Here is a 16,987-nt window from a genome sequence, read left to right as displayed (position 1 = left end):
AAATTATCCAGTCAGAGGACAAAGAAAAAAAGAATAAAAAAGAGAAAAGAAGGCTGGGTGTGGTGGCTCAAGCCTGTAATCCCAACACTTTGGGAGGCCGAGGCAGGCAGATTAAGAGGTCAGGAGTTCAAGACCAGCCTGTCCAACATGACAAAGCCCCATCTCTACTAAAAATACAAAAATTAGCCGGGTGTGGTCGCACACACCTGTAGTCCCAGCTACTTGGGAGGCTGAGGCAGGAGAATCGCTTGAACCCAGGAGGCAGAGGTTGGAGTGCAATGTGAGCCGAGACCACACATTACACTCCAGCCTGGGTGACAGAGCATGACTCTGTCTCAAAAAAAAAAAAAAAAGAAAAAAAAGAGACAGAGAAAAGAAAGCCAACAAGACACCATTAGGCAAACGATTGTCAGGTTATGGGAGTTTGGGAAGGAAAGTAGAGAAAGGAGAAGAAAGCTTATTTAAAGAATGGCTGAAAACTGCCTAAATCACGGGAAAGATTTACACATCTAAATCCATGAAGCTTAAAGATTCCTAAAGAGGTTCAAACCAAATAGATACTCACCAAGTCACAATATAATCAAATAGTCAAAAGTTAAAGAAACTTTGCAGGTCAGGACAGAATCGAATAATACATTCAAAGTGCTGAAAGAAAAAAACTCCCAGCAACTAATACTATGTCTGACAAAGCTGTCCTTCAGAAAGAAAAAAGAAATAACGTGTTTCCTCAACAAACAAAGCTGAGGGCATTCAGGACCACTAGGTCTACCTTAAAAAAATGCTTAATGGAGTTTTTCAAGTAAAAATGAATGAAGTTGGGAGCGGTGGCTCATGCCTGTAATCCCATTTTGGGAGGCTGAGCTGAGTGGATCACCTGAGGTCGGGAGGTCAAGACCAGCCTGGCCAACATGGCAAAACCCCACCTTCAGTAAAAATACAAAAAATTAGCCAGGTATGAAGGCCACTGAGATCGTGCCACTGCACTCCAGCCTGGGTGACAAGAGTCAAACTACATTTCAAAAACAAAAAACAAAACAAACAAAAAAAACAAAACTTGAGGCCTGGCCTTCTGCTCCTCTCCAACCTCCCCTTCTCTGGGCCCAAGCCACCTTGGCTGAGGAGGGGGTGAGGTGTGAGCCCCTGCCAGGAACCCGCTGCCCGGACCAAGTACTCGGCCCCCAGGCCTGCGTTCAGTGAGGCCTCCCATGGCGTCAGCATGTTCGTGTGGAGGAATGTGGAAGGTCACTCTGTGGCCGTGTTCCCCTGGTACTCCATCCCCTTCCTCACCCCTCCCTGCAGCCACATGAGGCCCAGCAACCTGCCAGTCACTCAGTGGCCTCCAACCAGAGAAAACAACCTGCCAAGTTGGCAGCTGTTGCTCATGAGCGTCCACCAGGTGGGACAGGGAGTGTTGACCCTGGGCGGCCCCCTGGAGCCACCTGCCCTGAAAGCCCAGGGCCCGCAAACCCACACACTATGGGGGTGGTGGAACCTGGTAAAAGCTCACCTCCCACCATGGAGGAGGAGCCCTGGGCCCCTCAGGGGAGTCCCTGCTGAACAGTGAGACAGAGAATGACCATGATGATGCTCTCCTCTCCATCATGTCTCCTGACACCCAGTTGCCTCTACCACTCAGATGATGTCAGGCCCAGTCCCTCAGTGCCCTGCGCAAGGAACAGGACTCATCTTCTGAGAAGGATGGACGCAGCCCCGACAAATGGGACAAGGACCACATCCGGTGGCCCATGAGTGGCGGTCATGATCTTCAGCAAGCGGCACCAGGCCCTGGCAGGGAGCACCAGGGTCACTCCAACCAGGATATCCGGACCGTCAGCCAGATGCTGACTCTGGCCCAAAGACTTCTACTCAGTATGGAGCTCCAGGCCACTTTGCAGCCCCTGGTGAGGGAGGTGTACATACCATGAATTGTGGGACCTTCAGAGCTTTTCACTTTTTGGAAAATAGCTCCTGTAGGGGCTACAAGATGGAGTGTGAAGAGGGCCTTGGGCCACAGGGAGGTGCCTGTGGACTAGGGGGAGTTCATGCACCCCTTCTTTCTCCAGAGGGGCTGGACTCAGGTGAGTATGGGGGTGGGGGCTCCTGCACTTCGACACAGGCAGCGGGAGGGTTTTCTCCCCATTCCCTCTGCACTCCCAACTTGAGCTATACTTTTTAAGAAAGTGATTAACCCTGCCTTTGCCCCTTTCCCCAGAACAGAACACGTTGATCATGGGCGATATTTTTCATTGTGCCAAAAAGTTGCCATGACCGTCATTAAACCTGTTTAACACCAAATAATAAGGAAAATAAAATAAAAAATTCGGGCTTGGTGCAGAAACTCACCTCAAATAAATCACCTACCAAAATATTTACATAATGGTGGAAATATTCCAAAATTCAATATTTTGGGATTTATACACAAAAGATAAACAAATTAGAGGCCAAGAGGCTGCCAGAAGGGAAAAACGGGGCCTGGGAAGGCCGTTGTGAGGAATGAGCTGGGCCTAAAGAGGCCACTGGAAGGCGGGAGCTGGGCCTGCCGAAGCGGCCGAGAGGCAGGAGCTTTGGACTCGGGAGGCCGCAATGAGGCGAGAGCTAGCTGGGCATGGAGAGTCGGCTGTGAGTCCGCTGTGAGTCCAGGCCCGTGCAGGCCTTCGAGAGGCAGGAGGCCGGGCCTGCAAAGGCCCACTGGAGGTCAAGTTCTGGGCCTGAAGAGGCCACCAAAAGTCAAAAGTGGGGCCTGGGAAGGCCGCCGAGAGCCATGAGCTGGTCTGGGCTGAAAGAGGCCACTGGGAGGCAGGAGGAGCTGGGCCTGGAGAGGCTGACTCGAGGAAGTTTTGCACCTGGAGAGGCCGCCGAGAGGACGGAGCTGGGCCCGGGGAGGCCGACTTGCTGCTCTTCCGGGCCCAATTCCAGGCCGACTTGACGACGACTTGGGCCTGCAGAGGCCGCCGGGAGGCCAGAGCTGGGCCTGGAGAGGCCGACTTCAGGACGATTTGGGCCTGCAGAGCCCGCCGGGAGGCCCAAGCTGGGCCTAGAGGAGCCCACTGACCTTGCCATTGGAGGGCAGGAGCTGAGCCTGGAGAGGCCACCGTGAGGCCTGAGCTGGGCCTGGGGAGCTTGGCTTCGGGAAGTGGTGGGCCTACCAGGGCCGCTGGGAGCTGGGCAGGAGCTGAGTCCAAAGACGTTGTTGGGAGGCCAGAGTCAGGCCTGGAGACACAGCCGGGAGGAAGAGCTGGGCCCGGAGAGGACGCCGGGAGGCTGCAAGTGGGTCTGGAGAGGCCGATTTGAGGAGGCCCGGCCTCCGCCTCCCACATGGCGGCCTCTGCAGGCACAGCTGTTTCTCCTGGTTGCATCTCCCGCCTCCCAGCAAACAAGCTTTTTTGGCTCAGCTCCCGCCTGCGTTTGTAGTCCCCGAAGTTTCTGCAACCAAGCTCTTCAGACCCACATCCCGCCTCCCAGTACCTGAACAGTCCCAGCTCCGGCTGGAGAACAGAGTCTGTAGGCCCCGCTGTTGCCTCCCAGGGGTGTCTCCAGACCCATCTCTCGCCCCACCATGACCTCCCAGGCCCAAGTCGCTGCCTGCCTCCCAGCAGCCTGCGTGCGACCCTGCTCCTCCCTCACGGTGGCCTGTTGAGGCAGGGGGTCACGACGACCTCTCTCAGCGTGGGAGGGGCCGGTGTGAGGCAAGGGGCTCAGGCTGACCTCTCTCAGCGTGGGAGGGGCCGGTGTGAGGCAAGGGGCCCACGCTGACCTCTCTCAGCGTGGGAGGGGCCGGTGTGAGGCTAGGGGCTCCCGCTGACCTCTGTCAGCCTGGGAGGGGCCGGTGTGAGGCAAGGGGCTCAGGCTGACCTCTGTCAGTGTGGGAGGGGCCGGTGTGAGGTAAGGGGGTGACGCTGACCTCTCTCAGCGTGGGAGGGGCCGGTGTGAGGCAAGGGGCTCAGGCTGACCTCTGTCAGCCTGGGAGGGGCCGGTGTGAGGCAAGGGGCTCATGCTGACCTCTCTCAGCGTGGGAGGAGCCAGTGTGTGGCAGGGGCTCATGCCTCTGGGCAGGGTACCAGAGGCATGGGCATCAACAGGCCACCGTGAGGGAGGAGCTGGGCCGCACGCGGGCTGCTGGGAGGCAGGCAGGGACTTGGCCCAGGGAGGCCGCCGTGGGGGCAAGAGCTGGGCCTGGAGAGGCCCCTGGGAGGCAAGAGTGGGACCTGCAGAGGCCACTCTCCAACCATTGCTGGGCCCGTACAGGCCACCGGGCGGCAGGAATTAGGCCCAAAGAACTTGGCTGGAGAAAGTTCGGGACCTACAAAGGCGGTTGGGAGCTGGGCAGGAGTTGAGCCAAAAGAGCTTGCTTACTTGCTGGGAGGCACGGCCGGGAGATGCCGACTTCAGGACAACTTGGGCCTGCAGAGGTCGCCGGGAGGCCCAAGCTTGGCGTGGAGAAGCCCACCGACCGGAGACCATTTGGGGCCTGCAGGTGCCATCGGAGGGCAGGAGCTCATCCTGGAGAGGCCACCGTGAGGCCTGACCTGGGCCTGGGGAGCTTGGCTTGAGGAAGCTGTGGGCCAACCAAGGCAGCCAGGAGATGGGTAGGCACTGAGTCCAAAGAGGTTGTTGACAGGCGGGAGTTGGGCCTGGAGACGCAGCCAGGAAGAGGAGCTTGGCCCGGAGAGGACGCCTGGAGGGTGCAAGTGGTCTGGAGAGGCCGACTTGAGGAGGTTCTCAGCCCAGAGAGGCCGCCGGAAGGGAAAAACTGGGACTGGAAAGGCTGTGGTGAGGAATGAGCCCCATGGGGCTGAAGAGGCCACTGGCAGGCGGGAGCTGGGTGTGTAGAAGCTGCTGAAAGGTTGGGAGCTTGGCTTGGGGGGTCCACAGTGAGGCAGATGCTGGGCCTGAAGAATCTGCTGTGAGGTAGATGTTGGGACTGTAGAGGCCGACGGGAGGCAGAGGCTGGGCCTGGAGGGGCCAAGATGCAGGAGCTGGGCCTGCAGAGGCTGCAAAGAAGCATGAGCTGGGCCTGGTGAGGTCGACTTGAGAAAGCTCAGGGCCTGGAGAGAAGGCTGGGAGGCAGGAGCTGGGTCTAAAGAGGCCATTGTAACGATGGAGCTGTGCCTGTGGAGACTGTTGTGAGGCAGTAGGCTCATCTGCGGAGACTGCCGTGAGGTAGGGTATGGGCCTAAATAGGCCATTGTGAGTCATGAGCTTGGTCTGTAGAGGCTGACTGGAGAAAGTTCTGGGCCTGGAGAGGCTGCCGGGAAGTAGGAGCTGGGCCAAAAGATTTAAGCACATTTACATTTATTAGGCACTTTATTTCCATTATTACAATAGATAATAATATATTTAATATATTAATATATTTAACATATTAATATATATAATAAATATATATTTATTAGATATCCAATATATAATAAAATAATTATAGAACTCACCATAATGTAGAATCAGTGGGCGTGTTAAGCTTGTTTTCCTGAAACTGGATGGTCCCACCTGAGTGTGATGGGACAAAGTGACAGATCAATAGGTATTAGATTCTCATAAGGACAGCACAACCTAGATCCCTCACATGCACGGTTCACAACAGGGTGCGTTCTCCTATGAGAATCTAATGCTGCTGCTCATCTGAGAAGGTGGAGCTCAGGCGGGAATGTGAGCAAAGGGGAGTGGCTGTAAATACAGACGAAGCTTCCCTCACTCCCTCACTCGACACCACTCACCTCCTGCTGTGTGGCTCCCTACGGCTCCATGGCTCAGGGGTTGGGGACCCCTGCTCAAGTGCATCCAAAGCGACCCTTCCCACACCAGTCTTCATAGTGGTCAAGGGCAGCAACCACTTAGCTCCCAAGGCATGTGCCTCAGCTGGCATTTCGTCACAATCAACAGTAAGTGGTAGCTTGAGTCATTGTGAGGTCACTTCCTGGAAATCACCAGCATCCCATTTCCCACCGGCAAAGAGCTCAGCACTGCCCCCTGGGAAACCAAACCTATGCCCAAATCCCATCTGTGTGGGTTTATCTCCTGGGACCCTTCCTAACATATTAGTCAGAGTCCAATCAGGAAGCATAAACCACTCAAAAGTTTAAAGTGGTAAAATTTAATACGGAGAATTATTCATTATAACAGGTGAACAGCATAATGAGAGATTGGCTAGCACAAAGTAAAGAGAACTCTAGAGAATACAGGACTAGCCCAGGCCAGGCATGGTGGCTCATTCCTGAAATTCGAGCAATTTGAGAAGCTAATGCAGGAGGATTGCTTAAGGCCAGGAGCTAGAGACCGGTCTGGACAAAACAGTGAGACCCTGTCTCTATCCAAAAGAAGAAAAAAGTTAGCTGGGAGTGGTGGTGCACACTTGTAGTCCCAGCTACTCGGAATGCTGAAGTTTGAGCCTGGAAGGTCAAGGCTGCAGCGAGGCATGATTATGCCACTACAGTCCAGCCTGGTGACAGAGCAAGACCCTGTCTCAAAGAACAAAACAACAACAACCGTTTACAGACAGAAAAGAGATAGAGCTAATAAGCTGAGGAAAGATGTTGAAATGTGACAAGTAAAGTAACATGAGGTCTTTTGTCTATTTAAAATAATCAAACAAAAAATGACTTACTAAATTATAATACCTTGTGCTGGCAAAGGTGGAGTGAAATGGGCACTTTCTTATACTATGAGGGGTGTTTACATTGTGTATAAGCCTTCCGGGGTAAAGCCTGTCAATTTTTTAAAATAATGGAGACAGGGTCTCACCATACTGCCATACTGCCTCCTCCAACTCTTGGCCTCAAGCAATCCTCCTCTCTTAGCCTCCCAAAGTGCTAAGATTATAGCTGGGAGGCACCCAAAACCCTGTCAATTTACATCAAGGGTAATGAGAATGTCCATTCACCATGTTTCACAGTAATCTTACTTCTGGGGAGACAATTCAATCTAAACAAAAGGTCATCTGTACAAACACAGTAAAAATCTGGGAGTAACTGAAGACAGAGTTGGTAAGTGAAATAAGAAACAGTTCTAAGAAATTAAACTATGATATCAATAGGCACCTGGTATAAAAGGTCAGTTGATGTTAGCTGCTACTTTTTTGTTGTTTTGAGACAGGGTCTCACTCTGTCACCCAGGCTGCAGTGCAGAGGCCTGATCATGACTCATTGCAGTCTCAGCCTCCCTGGGCTCAAGTGATCCTCCCACCTCAGCCTCCCAAGTAGTGGGAATACAGGAACATGCCACCACACTAGGCTAATTCATGTATTTTTCTGTAGGGATGGTGACTCCCCCTTTGTTTCCAAGGCCTATCGCAAACTCTTGGCCTCAAGCCATCCTCCTGCCTCAGCCTCCCAAAGTGTTGTGATTACCAGTGTGAGCCACCACACCTGGCCAGCTGCTACTTTTAGCAATATTATTATTATTATTCCACTCAATTAAAAATTATTATTTTCAAGGCTACGCAACAGTATGTATCCTACAGCGTAATTGTAAAAACATATACAGTCGCCGTCCCTCAGTATACAGAATTAGTTCCAGCCCCCATCTCTGCATATACCAAAATCCATGCTTACTCACGTTTCGCTGTCACCTCTCTGGAATCCACGTATACGAAAATTCCAAATATTAGTTGGGCATAGTGGCAAGCACCTGTAGTCTCAGCCACGTGGGAGGTTGAGGTGGGAGGATCGCTTCAGCCTGGAAGGTTGAGGCTGCAGTCAGCTGCGATAGCACTACTACACTCCAGCCTTGGACAACAGAGTGAGACCCTGTCTCAGAGGAAAAAAAACAAAATAAAACAGGTTAGAAATTGTAATGAGGTCTGTTGGGCAAAATTCCATATAAGCAAAGTATAAATAAATAAAACAAATCGTGATAAATTAGTACGACTGACTTTCTGGAGTTTCTGACAACAAAAGTAAGGAAAATGCAGAACACAAAGACAGAGAGTAAAAAGAGAAATTAGGAAAGCATTCTACATGTTTAATAGGAAGACACTGGCCGTGTTCGTGCAACGGCAGTATGTCGTGACATGACATACCTTGGAGAGAAGTTAACAGATGAGGAAGTTGATAAAAATCATCAGAGAAGCAAAATACTGGTAGCGACACTCAAGGAAACCACGAAATTTCCATAACTTATGTCAGCAAAGTGGGAATATTGTACAGTGTGTGTTGAAGTTCCTATACAACATTGTTTATCTGCCGTTTGTTTGTTTGTAAGGAATGTATATACTAAAAGTTCTTCTTGCTGTCAAAAGAATATGTGTGAATAAGTCATTTTAACTTATTCTTCGTTTTTCTTTTATCTTCCTGCCATCATCCCACAGCCTTACTTTAGAAATTTTTTCTTTAGAAAATTGAACAAGTGCTCCTTGTGGTGGCACATACCTCTAGGATGGGAGGCAGGGGTGGAAGGGTCACTTGAGGCCATTAGTTTGACACCAGCCTGGCCAACAAAGTGAGACCCCATGTCTGCAAAACAATTTAAAAATTAGCCAAGTATCGTCATGTATACCTACAGTCCTAGCTACTCAGGAGGCTCAGGTAGGAGTACCCTTAGCCCAGGAGTTCAAGGCTGCAGTGAGCTGTGATAGCACTACTGTACTCAAGCCTGGGTGACAGGGTGAGACCCCATCTCCTAAAATAAAAAACAAAGAAAAAAAGTAGTTCAAGTAGCAAGCTGTATGTGGCTTAGTCTGAATATTTGTAAACTAGAAATTCTCAGTCTTTTGGGGTCTAACATCCCTTTACCTTTTTTAACTTTATTGAAGATCTCTGAGACTATTTCTTTCTGTAGATAATTATATTAAAACTAGAAAATAAGACCCAAATTTTTAAATATTATTCATCACATATTAAAGCCATTACCTGTTGATATAAGATTTTAAAAATATTTAATATTCATTACATATTAATAATAAAACCATTACATGTTGATATAATACTTTTTTTTCTTTGAGACAAAGTCTTGTTCTCTTGCCCAGGCTGGAGTGAAGTGGCTCAATCTCAGCTCATTGCAACCTCCGCCCTGCAGGTTCAAGTGATTCTCCTACCTCAGCCTCCCAAGTAGCTGGGATTACAGGCGTCCACTACCATGTGCAGCTAATTATTGTATTTTCTTTGTAGAGAAGGAGTTTCACCATGTTGGCAAGGCTGGTCTTGAACTCTTGACCTCAGGTGATCCACCCGCCTGGGTCTCCCTAAGTGCTGGGATTACAGGTGTGAGCCACCGTGCCCACCCCGATTAATGTATGTTTAAAAACACTGATTAGCCAGGCAACAACACCGGGCAGGGGTCTCCTCATTCCCAGCGATGCAAACCCCACTGCATGGCTGAGGGGTTTCAAGGGCTGCAGAGCCAAAAGGCTCTGACTTGAGATATTATTTTACTTGTATTTTTATTTGTATTGTGAGACAGGTACTGCTCTGTCACCCAGACTGGAGTGCAGCTGTGCATTTACAGCTCGCTGCAGCCTCGACCTCCTGGGCTTAAGCCATCTTCCTGCCTCAGCTCCCCAGTAGCTGGTAGTACAGTTGAGTGTCACCATGCCTGTTTATTTTTTTAATTTTTTTGTAGAGTGAGGGTTCTTGCTATGTTGCCCAAGCTGGCCTCAAACTCCTGACCTCAAGAGATCTGCCCACTTCAGCCTCCTGAGTAGCTGAAACTACAAGTACACATCACCATGCCTAGCTACATTTATTTAATTTTGAAAAATATTTTTGTAAAGAGCAGATCTTGCTGTGTTGTCCAGGCTGGTCTTGAACACCTGCCCTTAAAAGATACTCGCACCTCTGTTTACCAAAGAGCTGGGACTACAGGCATGAGCCATTGCAATGAGCCTGAAGAGATTTCTTTAATCTAGCATCCCGTACTTGGTAGGATTGGGAAAGGCAGTAGTGTTTTTTAAAATTACTTAATAATTTCAGTAACAATCAAACTCAACCTTGACCGCTGCCTTCTCTCACACCCCATATCCAGTCTGTCAGGAAATCCTGTTGATTGTCTTCGACATCTACTAAAGATCCCCACCCAGCAACTCCCTGGCCTCCTCCCCTACTTCTCCCCTCTGACCATCTCTCAACACCACCACGACCCTGGTCAGGACCACCATCATCTCCCGCCTGGATGTTGCCAAAGCTTGGCCCCCATGCTCCTATCACATCTTCCCACAGTCTTTCTCAACTCAGCAGCCAGAGAATGCTTTTAAATCGGGAGACAGATCATGTCGCCTCTCTGCTCAGAACCCTCCCGCAGTTCCCATCTCAGTCAGAGTAAAAGCCAAAGCCCCACCAATAACCTCCCAGGGCTTATGTGATCTGTACTGATCCCCACCCAGCAACTCCCTGGCTCCCTCCCCTAATTCTCTTCCTCTCTCCATCTGCTCCATGGGCCTCCTTCCAGAGCCAGAGACACACCTCAGACAGTTTATTCTATTGTTTCTGCCTACAATCCTCTTCCCTCAGCACCTTGGCCACCTCCTTCCCCTCCTTCAAATCTTTACTCAATTTTCACTTAGGAGGCCACCCCTGACCATTCTATTTAACATTGCCATCTGTCCCCATGCCCACCATGCTCATTTCTTCTTTCTTTACTTTCTTCTTTCTTTTTTTCAAGATCTCACTGTCACCAAGGCTGGAGTGCAGTGGCGAAATCACAGCTCACTGCAACCTCAAACTTCCAGGCTCAAGCGATCCTCCCACCTCAGCCTCCCGAGTACCTGGGACTCCAGGTTCATGCCACCATGCCTGGCTAAATTTTTTAGTATTTTATTTTATTTTATTTTATTTTGAGACAGAGTTTCACTCTTCTTGCCCAGGCTGTAGTGCAACGGTGCGATCCCGGCTCACTGCAACCTCCACCTCCCAGATTCAAGTGATTCTCCTGCCTCAGCCTTCCAAGTAGCTGGGATTACAGGTGTGTGCCACCACGCCCAGCTAATTTTTGTATTTTTAGTAGAGCCGGGGTTTCACAATGTTGGCCAGGCTGGTGTCGAACTCCTGACCTCAGGTAATCTGCCCGCTTCGGCCTCCCAAAGTGCTGGAATTACAGGCGTGAGCCACCATGCCTGGCCAATTTTTTCATTTTTTGTAGAGACAAGGTCTTACTATGTTGCCCAGACTGGTCTTGAACTCCTGGCCTCAAGTGATCCTCCTGCCTAAATTCCTAAAGTGCTGGGATTACCGGCATGAGCCATCATGCCTGGCTTCATGTTCATTTCTTCTTGCTGCTGCAACATAGTTTGCAGTTTCCTACATTTAGTGGCTTAAAGCACCACAAATCTACCATCTTACAGTTCTAGGGGCCAGAAACCCAAACTAGGTCTATTAAGGCTAAAGTCAAGGTGTCAGCAGGGCTGCATTCCTTCTGGAGACTCTAATATGTTCCCTTGGCTTTTCCAGCTTCTAGAAGCCACCCCCATTCCTTGGATCATGGCCCCTGACTCCATCTTCAAAGCCAGAGGTGAAGCATCTTCGAATCTCCCTCTCTTACCTCTGCTTTCATCACCACATCTCCTGCTCCAATTCTGAGTCTCCTACTCTCTTTTTTTTATAAAGACCCTTTTGATTGCTGGGCATGGTGGCTCCCACCCAGAATCCCAACACTTTGGGAGGTCAAGGCAGGAGGAACACTTGAGGCCCGAAGTTTGAAACTAGCACGAAAAACACAGTGAGGTCACCCCCTCTAGAAAAAAATAAAAATAAATATTAGCCCGACATGGTGGTATGTGCCTGTAGTCCCAGCTCCTTGAGAGGCTGAGGTGAGACAATCGATTTAGCCCAGGAGTTTGAGATCAGCCTGGACAACATAACTCAATCTCATCTCTACAAGGACGAGGTGGGAGGATCACTTGAGCCCAGGAATTTGTGGCCAGCCTGGGCAACAAAAGAAGACCCCATCTGGCCAACACGGCCAACCTGGCCACCATGGCAAAACTCTGACTCTACAAAAATGAGCTGGGCATGGGTGACATGCATGTGTAGTCCTAGCTACTTGGGAGGTTGAGATGGGAGGATTGCCTGATCTCAGGAGGCCAAAGCTATAGTGAGCTATGATCACATCAGTGCACTCCAGCCTGGATGACACAGGAGATTCTGTCTCAAAAAAAAGAAAAGAAATATATATTTAATCTCTGTCCCTGGCTCGTGGCACAGAGCTTCTAAAGCTCTTACAAAGACCTCAGTGATAGATGTGACAGGAACACCTTTTGTTTTAATATTTGGTCTTGGTCCTAGGTTTCTAACACAAGAGCCTCTAAGAACTTTGGGATCTCCAGCATGGTAAGAATGCATTTGGGGATGTTGTTGAGATGACTGGGTGACTGCAAGCTCCTAAATTTTTTCAAGAGGAGGGCTGATTACCACACAACCACATGGTAAGAGGCTTGGAACTTTCAGCCTCATGCACTGAACTCCAGGAGGAAGAGGGGCTGGAGACCGACTTAATCACCAACAGCCAAAGACTTTATCAATCATGCTTGCATAATAAAGCCTCCATAAACACCCTGAACGGGGTTTGCAGAGCTTTCAGGGTTGCTGGACACAGGAGATGCTGGGAGGGTCGCATGTTCAACAGAGGGCATGGGAGCTCTGTGCCCCTCCGAACTTAACTTGCCCTGGGTATCTTTCTTTTTTTTGAGACAGGATCAGGCTCTTTTGTCCAAGCTAGAGTGCAGTGGCACAATCTCAGCTTACTGTAACCTAAGCCTCCCCAGTCCCCAGCTCAAGGTATCCTCTCATCTCAGCTTCCCTAGTAGTTGGAACTCTAGGTGCACAACACCACACCGGTTATTATTATTATTTTTTAATTTTTTATAGAGACAGGTTTTCACCATGTTGCCCAGGCTGGTCTCAAACTCCTGAGTTTAAGCGATCCTCCCACCTTGGCCTCCCAAAGTGCTGAGATTACAGGCATGAGCCACTGCATCCAGCATGAACGTCTCTTTCATTGACTGTTTCTGAGATGTATCCTTAACAATCAACCAGTAATAGGAAATGAACTGGCCAGATGTGGTGGCTCACATCTGTAATCCCAGCACTTTCAGAGGCTGAGGTGGGAGGATCACTTGAGACCAGGAATTTGTGGCCAGCCTGGCCAACACAACAAGACCCCATCTATACAAAAAATAAAAGAAACTAGCCAGATGTGGTGGTGCAGGCATGTAGTCTCAGCTACTAGGGAGCCTGAGGTGGGAGAACCACTGGAGCCCAGACAATCAAGGCTGCAATGAGCTATGACTGCACCATTGCACACCAGCCTGGGCAACAAAATAAGACCCTCTCTCTCAGAAAAAAAGAAAATAAACTGTTTTTCTGAGTTCCGTAAACTGTTCTAGCAAATTATTAAACCCAAGAAGACAGTTATGGGAACCCCCGATTGGTAACAGGTTGGTCAAAAGTATGGTGACAAATTAGGACTTGCCATTGGCATCTGAAGTGAGGATGGCCTCGTGGGACTGAGCCCCTAACTTGTGGGGTCTGTGCTAACTCCAGGTAGTGTCAGAATAAAGTCATGGGATACCCAGTTAATATCCAGAGCACTGAAGAATTTGGTGTAGAAACTCCATACATACATTCAGTCAGAAGTGTGTGAGTAGAGACAAACATGGGCTTTTCTGTCACCTACCTGCTTAACTGCATAGGAGAGGCAATATGTGGTGCTCATGAACAAAGCAAACATTAAAGTCAGACCAGACCCAACATTTGACTCAGTCTTAATATCCAGGTGAGCCTGCGCAAATCATTCATTATTCCTAAGGCTTCATCACTCCATTCATAAAATGGAGATAACTGTGGCACCTACATGTGATTCTGTGAGAATTAACGAAATACTATGCTTGGGGTTATTGTGATCATTATACCTGTTCCAAACTATTTGACAAGGACAGTGATGGATGAAGACATCAAAAAATCAGAAACTGCAATGAGGTCTCTCAGGCAAAGTTCCATACAAGCAAATTACTGTGTCTACAAAGCATTCCTGCCACACTTAATTCACCATTCCCTGAACAAAATACGCCATCTTCGTTGTTCAGGTCTGTACGGTGCTGGTTTCCCTTCCCGGGCAGTTTGCGCTATCCCATCCCGGCCCATTCCCCATCCCTCCACCTCCCCCTTCCCTCCCCACTCTCATACAACTCTTCCTCATCTTTCAGGACTTGGCTTCAATGTCACCTTAACTGGAAGCTTCTCTCACTCTCCAGAAGAGCTTCCCATTGCACTTGATGCATGCACTATTATTTGATCATTTTTAAGTTACAGTCCAAATCTTTTTGTACCTGAATAACATGTTGCCCAGTCAGTCTCTCTTCCTGGATTCAGAAGTCCTTCATGGTAGATCCAGCTGGAAGTGACAAAAAGACATCTTTTGACATAAAGGGATGACACAGACAGACATAAGTTCTTAAATGTCTTAAATGTTATGTGAAAGTTAAACAGAATTCAAAGACTTGTGGGGAACACTTAGGAATTTACTGGGAATGTCATAAAGGGTTAATTTGTATTTTATTTTATTTTTTGAGACAGTCTCATTCTGTCACCTAGGCTGGAGTGCAGTGGTGCAATCAGGCTCACTGCAGCCTTGACCACCTGGGCTCAAGCAATCTCACTTAATTTTTATTTGGTTTAAGAAAGTCTTGGTTGAAGGTGGTGGCTTATGCCTGTAATCTCAGCACTTTGGGAGGCTGAGAGAGGTATATTACTTGAGGCCAGGAGCTTGAGATCAGCCTGGGCAATATATTAAGACCCTGCCTCTACCAAAAAACAGAGTGAATGTGTGGAAGACAATTTTTCCACAGACTGGGAGTGAGGGAATAATTTCAGGATGATTCAAGTGCATTACATATATTGTGCACTTTATTTCTATTATTACTACATAGTAATATATAATGAAATGATCCTACAACTCACTATAACGTAGACTCAGTGGGATCTCTGAGCTTGTTTTCCTGCAACTAGACTGTCCATCTGGGGTGATGGGAGACAGTAACAGAATATCAGGCATTAGATTCTCATAAGGAGTACACAACCTAGATCCCTCACATGCACACTTCACAACAGAGTTTGTGCTTCTATGAGAATCTAATGCTGCTGCTGATCTGACAGGACATGGAGCTCAGGTGGTCATGCAAGCGATGGGAGGGGCTAGAAATACAGATGAAGTTTCCCTTCACTCGCCTGCTGCTCACCTCCAGCTCTGTGGCCCTGTGGTTGGAGACCGCTGCTCAAGTGCATTTCAAAGGATCCATCCCACGCCATTCTTCAGAGTCATCTTTACTGCTGCAGTGGTCAACTTGTAGCACCCCTAAGCTCGCAGGACATATGCTTCAACTGGCATTTCACAATCAACAGTATGTGGCAGCTTGAGTCATTGTGAGCTCACTTCCTGGAAATCACCAGCATCCCATATCCCATTAGCAAGGAGCTCAGCACTGCTCCTTGGATAACCAAACCTATTCCCAAATCCCATCTGTGTGCGTCTATCTCCTGGTACCCTTCCTAGCATCAATTCTGTATTTGTAGGAGTCCAATCAGGAGACACAAACCACTCAAAAGTTTAAACTAGAATGAGCAAGATGGCTCACACCTGTAATCCCAGCACTCTGGGAGGCCAAAGTGGGTGGACTGCTTTGAGCTCAGGAGTTTGAGAACAGTCTGGGAAACACGGCGAAACCTCGTCTCTACAAAAAACACAAAAATCAGCTGGGTGTGGTGGCACTTACCTGTAATCCCAGCTACTCGGGAGGCTGAGGCAGGAGAATTGCTTGAGCCTGGCAGGTGGAGGCTGCAGTGAGCAGAGGTTGTGCCACTGTACTCCAGCCTGGGTGACAGTGTGAGACCTGGTATCAAAAAGAAAAAACGTACATATATATATATATATGTAAATTTAATATAAAAAGTATTAATTTTGGCCAGGCAAAATGGCTCATGCCTGTAATCCCAGCACTTTGGGAGGCCAAGGCAGACAGATCACCTGAGGTCAGGAGTTCGAGACCAGCCTGACCAGCATAGAGAAACCCCATCTCTACTAAAAATACAAAATTAGCTGGGCATGGTGGCACATGCCTGTAATCCCAACTACTCGGGAGGCTGAGGCAGGAGAATCGCTTGAACCCGGCAGGTGGAGGTTGCGCTGAGCCGAGATAGCGCCATTGCACTCCAGCCTGGGCAGCAAGAGTGAAATTCCATCTCAAAAAAAAAAAAAAAAAAGATTAATTTTTACAGAGGATCAGCACAATGAGGGACACACTAGCACAAAGTAAAGACAACTCTAGAGAATACAGAACTAGCAGAGGCCAGGCATTGTGGCTCATGCCTGTAATCCCAGCAATTTGGGAAGCCTAGGCAGGAGGATTGCTTGAGGCCAAGAGTTGGAGACCAATCAGTGCTAAATAGTGAGACTCTGTGTCTACCAAAAAAAAGAGACATTAGCCAGGTGTGGTGGTGGTGCACACCCATAGTTCCAGCTACTTGGGAGTCTGGGATGGGAGAAATCCCTTGAGCCTGGGAAGTCTACACTACAGTGAGCCAAGATTGTGCCACTGCACTCCAGCCTGGGCAACAGAGTGAGACCCTGTCTTAGAAAGAAAAAAGAAAAGAAAGTGTTAATCCCCCTATGGGAATCTCCTCTTCTCCTGCCCTCTCTGGAACCTCACTTGTCGGTTCTTCCTCCCACTTTCCTGTATCTTTAACCTATCCCCCACTTTTAGCTCCTTCCCATCATCATTTAAATTACTCAAACTTCTTCCGTTTTAAAAACCTCTCCCTAAACTCAGGGAGAGGTCTCCTGCACACCCATTGAGCCATCTGCTCTCCCTGGTGCCTTCTCTATAGCAGCCTGAGCCATGTCTCTAATCCATGAATCTCATCATGTTACTCCCCCATTTACATCACTTCTCCTTGCCTCAGGGATTAAGTCCAAACTCCTTAACAGCCCCTGCTCTGCCCTGCCTTGCAAGGCAGCCTCACTGCTTGCCCCTCTCCATTTCATCTGCTATGGAGTCCAACTGAGCCTC

At 48.9% G+C, this 16,987-nt stretch overlaps 1 long non-coding RNA gene and 1 pseudogene across 1 annotated transcript; both read right to left on the bottom strand.

The window, feature by feature from the left end:
- Window positions 1-2,368: 2,368 nt before the first annotated feature.
- LOC129523824 (putative uncharacterized protein FLJ44672) lies at window positions 2,369-3,544 on the bottom strand (annotated as a pseudogene).
- A 1,125-nt stretch (window positions 3,545-4,669) lies between these two features.
- LOC129523542 (uncharacterized) lies at window positions 4,670-15,688 on the bottom strand. Its single transcript, XR_010134828.1, has 5 exons — window positions 15,161-15,688; window positions 14,252-14,316; window positions 7,552-7,742; window positions 5,430-5,487; window positions 4,670-4,898 (listed from the first exon to the last, which is right to left on the bottom strand). It is a non-coding gene; the product is annotated as an uncharacterized lncRNA (long non-coding RNA).
- Between the last annotated feature and the right edge of the window lie 1,299 nt (window positions 15,689-16,987).

The sequence above is a fragment of the Gorilla gorilla genome, chromosome 6 (genome assembly GCF_029281585.2).
Source record: "Gorilla gorilla gorilla isolate KB3781 chromosome 6, NHGRI_mGorGor1-v2.1_pri, whole genome shotgun sequence".
NCBI classification, from domain to species: Eukaryota; Metazoa; Chordata; class Mammalia; order Primates; family Hominidae; genus Gorilla; species Gorilla gorilla.
Note: the sequence above shows the minus strand (reverse complement) of the source record. Positions and strands in the feature narration are given on the sequence as shown.